The sequence below is a fragment of the Silene latifolia genome, chromosome 6, assembly GCF_048544455.1.
Source record: "Silene latifolia isolate original U9 population chromosome 6, ASM4854445v1, whole genome shotgun sequence".
Classification (NCBI taxonomy): Eukaryota; Viridiplantae; Streptophyta; class Magnoliopsida; order Caryophyllales; family Caryophyllaceae; genus Silene; species Silene latifolia.
In genome coordinates this window covers 120,267,695-120,272,800 of record NC_133531.1, presented here as the reverse complement: position 1 = coordinate 120,272,800, position 5,106 = coordinate 120,267,695, and the positions used below count along the sequence as shown (strand labels likewise).

The 5,106-nt window shown below is 41.9% G+C and overlaps 1 non-coding gene across 1 annotated transcript; it reads right to left on the bottom strand.

Moving 5' to 3' along the window:
* Nucleotides 1-4,493: 4,493 nt before the first annotated feature.
* LOC141588898 (small nucleolar RNA R71) lies at nucleotides 4,494-4,599 on the bottom strand. The gene has a single exon (XR_012519864.1). It is a non-coding gene; the product is annotated as a small nucleolar RNA R71 (small nucleolar RNA).
* Between the last annotated feature and the right edge of the window lie 507 nt (nucleotides 4,600-5,106).

Below are 5,106 nucleotides of genomic sequence, written 5' to 3'. Positions count from 1 at the left end.
TTTCCTCATTCGAGGTCCATGTGATAATTGCTTACGTGTATATATTAGATTGCATTCTTGTGTGGTTACTAACCATGCAGGTAAGTATCAGAAGCAGTACTTTACCAAGACCTTGCTTGTCACAACGAGCGAGTATTCTCTGACAGGTGTTTCGACACACCTTTATTATATTCCCCCAGCGAGAGTACACGGACAGACAATCCCTCTCGAGACATGGAGATAAGTTCCCCCAGCGAGAGTACACAGACAGACAATCCCTCTCGAGACATGGAGATAAGTTCCCGATTATGTTCCCCCAGCGAGAGTACACGGACAGACAATCCCTCTCGAGACATAGAGATAAGTTCCCGATTATGTTCCCCCAGCGAGAGTTCACGACAGACAATCGTCCCTCTCGAGACATGGAGATCAACATCGACCCCAAGCACTTCCGAAGTTTGTTTGAAGACGACCCAAGCAGATTTCCCCCAGCAGTTCCCGCCTACGTCCTGCTACCCTTGACATTTTTGTTTCCTCACAGAGTTCGGTAAAGGTGTCATTCTCCAGAAGTTCCCAAACCAGCGCCTCCTTCCTTAGAGTTCCTACACTCACACCTTGGTTACCCCTTAAGTTGAACTTATATTTGACCTCCTTCCCGTTGATGTTTTCCTTTAGGGTCCCACGCCCTAGCACAATCCTTATATGTCTTTTAGGTCTTACCCTTAGCTCCTACGCTTACCCTTAGCTCCTACGCTTACCCTTAGCTCCCACGCAACTCCGGAAACATCTCGAGAAAGAAGTCTCAGGTATGATCTCTTCTTATGGCTGGCGAGCCTCCTTACGTAGTCTAATGGACTTTAAATGACCCTCCCCGATAGTCGACAGGCTCTAAAATGTTCCCGACGACAGGTCCTTGGCTCAGACCCCTTGAGCCGCCTCGCGTCGCCATAGTCGTCAGTTTGTAATCTTCGATTGACCTGATGGCTATACTTTGACTTTTGCCTTGTCCAAGCCTCAGTCAAAGTGGGGGCTCTGTAGACACCTCGTTTCTGCACCTCCTGCAAACCACCCGGTGATGATTGAGCCGCATATTTGGTACACGGAAATATTTCTGAAGTTCGTAAGTTCATCGTCAAGTGATAGCTCAAATACTTGTGTCTACCTCATGGTCGTCATCTAGGTGTCATTACGGTCGTTTTGACAGTAATTAGAGTACATTTGGAGTCTGGGTCAAAAAACCGTCTTCATTTCCTAAAACCGCCAAATCCCGAGTCAAAAGCAATGTGCTTATCTACCTAAGGTTAGGATGTCATAAAATGTTGAGATTATATCTCATTTTGAGTCTCATGTCACTTCAATAGGCTAAACTAAAAGTTTACATTACAAAATGTGCATTTCATTTAGTTAAAATGGCAACCCGACTTTTAGGCCCGTTTTACGAGGTGATAACGACTTTGTTGGGTCAGGCCTATTTCACATAAAGTTCTGTATCTCTTTCTTAGCCTTCCAACGCCACCGAAGTCACCTTATTCCGAGTCTTGTAGAGAAAGTTATGCCTAAAATACGACAGGCTGTCAAACGCGCTTTCTTGTGCAGGAGGAATCCGCTGAGGAAAGGACGCAGCAAGTGCTGCGCCTCTTCCAAGGGACGCATCACCTGCTGCGCCTTTTCCTCAAGGTTTTCTTTTTGTCCAAGTTTCCGTGTTTAACCTAAGTCGGTTATTTTCGGATCTTTCCTTCCGTATCCTAGTCTTACCATAATTTCGTCGTGTGATTAGTATAAATAGAGACCTTTGGTCTCTCATATTTCTCACGCGATTGTCCGCCCTTCTCTTCTCCCTTTGCATTCTTGACCACGTTCTTAATTTTTTGGCGTCTACGTGCCTGAACATTCGACCACGTAAGCTCGGATCTTTCTGAGTACCAGCCTCGTTTTGCATGACCTACCAATTTGACCAACTCCACAATAATCAACTTAATCAATCTGTTTAACTTCCTCTTACGAGGGCACTTTCGTCGTACATTCGAGTCGAGCATCACTAAACGTATACTTAGTTCATCTCGTTTCGCCAAACATGTAAGTCTGAGGGTGTAAATCCTTCTTTTTATTATTGTTCTTTATTTATTGTAATCATAATGTAAGATTTATGTCGAAAGTATTCTTAAAACCGATTTGTAAAACATTGTTTTAAAACCCTTTTTTTACGGATTATCAGAAAACAACCGTCGAGAAAGGACGCAGGAACTGCTGCGCCTCTTCGAAGGGACGCGGCACCTGCTGCGCCTCTTCGTGAGGCTGCCGCAGTTCTTGCTTCCTTTCTTCTTCCTTCGTTTTTTATTGATTTGTTTGTTTTTCTTTTGTTTTCAATTGTTCTTTGTGAGTTTTCGTCATTAAAATCAATCCGGGTTTTAGAGATTCGATTCATTAATATTGAGTCTCTGGAATTCGATCTTTGATATAGTTGCATCTGTTATTCATCATATTCATCATTAATTCGTCACCATTTTTAGTAATTTGTTTAACCTAATTAATTTTATTTAGTTTGTTAATTTGTTAATTAACCCTTCTAATCATGTATATAATTCGTTTTAATTAGTTTCGTTCATATTTTATCACCTCAATCACATGTAAATAATCTGCTAATCACTTCCATCCGAGTCAAATAATATAATCAAGCATTAAAATCACCAACGAACATTAACAACTTGCAATTCAGGCTTCACGATCGGGGCGAGCCAAGGAAAGACGCAAGAATCACAAGCTTTGCGCCTCTTCCAAGGACGCGACTCTGCTGCTTTGTTCTGGTTGATTTCTATCTCTGAACTCCCGTTTTGCTTTGACCTAGTTTGTTAGTTTACGTATTAATTAACTATTATTCGTATTATCACCCTAATTTCTGTTCGTTTATTTCCTTATTTCTTCTTTTCTAAAATTATCCGTTTTAAAAGTATTTTCGACATAAATCAATTAACCCAATGTAATTATTGTAATTTTCTTTATTGTATTTTCATTGTATTTCTTTTATCGTATTGCTTGTATGCTCTCACATGTAATCGATCTTAAATTCCTACTTCGACATTATTGCATGTTAAACTACGTGTTAACCGATTTAGTCTAATTCTCACATGCTAGGATAAAACATTGGATGTTGCATTACATGCATATAAATTGACAATACATCGAGTATAGACAACTTCCTTAATCATTAGTAGAGGCCGCTATCGAGGCGGGCGAGATTAGGTGTTCGATCAAAAGAGCTTCCTAATACGTACCCTCACCCCTTACTCCAGATCTCTGTGAACATCCGTGTTCATTGGCATCCACGAGAGTCAATCTAGACATAGAATGCTAAGGGTAACGAATTCTTGGTGTCTATGTCACTACTTTGTGTCTTGACATGACACGAGGTATTCGAACGGTTTCCAATTTTCCACAAGAAATTGGTGGCGACTCCACAAATGCAAACGCTTGTTTTCCCAAGTGCCCACGTGGGCCCGCGTCCACACTTTCCAGTATCCGTCTCGCAGTAAATTATCTAGATTATTTGCAGTTGAGTCATTAGACTACTGTAGTGAACCGAAACCCCGACATGTTCTCTCTTTATTGATCACTCTTTATCACATTTTCTGCCTTTAATTGCTTTTTCTTTATTACTCTTTACTTAAAACTTTTAGTTTAGAAAACCAATTTTAAACCCCCCATTTTGTGACCAAATAGACGGACCTCTAACAGATATCTTGCCTCCCTGTGGAGATCGACCCGACTTCCCTAGCTAGTGCGAGTTGGTTATTTTTTGTCGGTATACGACAAGCCTGTCAAATTTTGGCGCCGTTGCCGGGGAGGCAATAGCCCTATCTGTTTTTTCTTTCGTTTATTTTTATCCATCTCAGAGAATTTTTATTCCTTGAGACAGTTCTCATTTATCTCTTTCAGTGTTGTGTATGCCCATGTTAAACAGTCGGAGTTAGTTTCAGTGATTACGGAGCTCCAGAGACTATTTCGGCATAGACTCCATCTGCAAAAAGAACTTCGAAAGGAAGACTTGAGTACTTTCGAGCCCGAGCCACAACATTTTCTTTTCGCAGAAGACCAGTCTTTAGAAGAAGATAATCTTATTTCTGCCAACCAACTAGTAAAGATGCCGAATATTGCAAGTCACTCGGAGCCTAAAGCATCTTCGATTCCTAAAGGTTTCAACCTCCATACTGAGGACGACAACACCTTTGATATCAGACCGTCCTACATAAATCTGGTGGAGAGGAATTTGTATAGGGGTGTGGCGGGTGAAGACCCAAGGAAGCATATGGAGGTGTTTACTGATTATTGCTCTACTATTCCCGCTACAAAGGGAGTAACTCAAGACAAGATAAAGGAACTGTTGTTTCCTTTCTCTTTGACTGACTCAGCCCATGAGTGTTTGACTGATCTTGACCGCACTGTTGCTGGTATCACCAACTGGGAGACTCTCGCACTTGCCTTCTACAAAAGATATTTCCCTCCACAACACACTAATCAGTTGAGGGGTACGATTACTAGTTTCAAGCAGGCACCTGATGAGACATTCTATGAAGCTTGGTGTTGGTTCAAGAAGTTAGTGAGGTCTCTTCCTCACCATGATTTCGATCAGTCGTTTTTGTGCACCCAATTTTATAATGGGTTGTACGATGACCACAGAGCTATACTTGACGCCTCATCCAACGGAAGATTTCGGAAAAATATTGATGATGATAAGGGATGGGGCATTATTGAGGAAATAGCGACCCATTGTGTTGAATATGGGAACCCATGGGATGTTATTCGAACAGTCCATTCGGATGATAAGGCAGTTGTGGCTCAGCTAGAAGCCATGAATGCCCGGTTTGATAGATTGGAACTGCAATCTGCTGGAGATCAACAGACGGTTCATCTGTTGATTAGACAGGAAACTGTAACTTGTGAGAGGTGTGGAAGCGATGATGGTCATACTGCTATTGACTGTCTTACTGAGAAAGAACAAGTCCTTGCTTTTCAACAATACAGGCAAGGAGGAGGTTCTTATTACAACAACCAAGGGGCAGTCCATCCCAATTTGAGGTGGACAAGTCAAAATGTTCTTAATCCCACTCCTCCACCGCAGCAGCAACATCC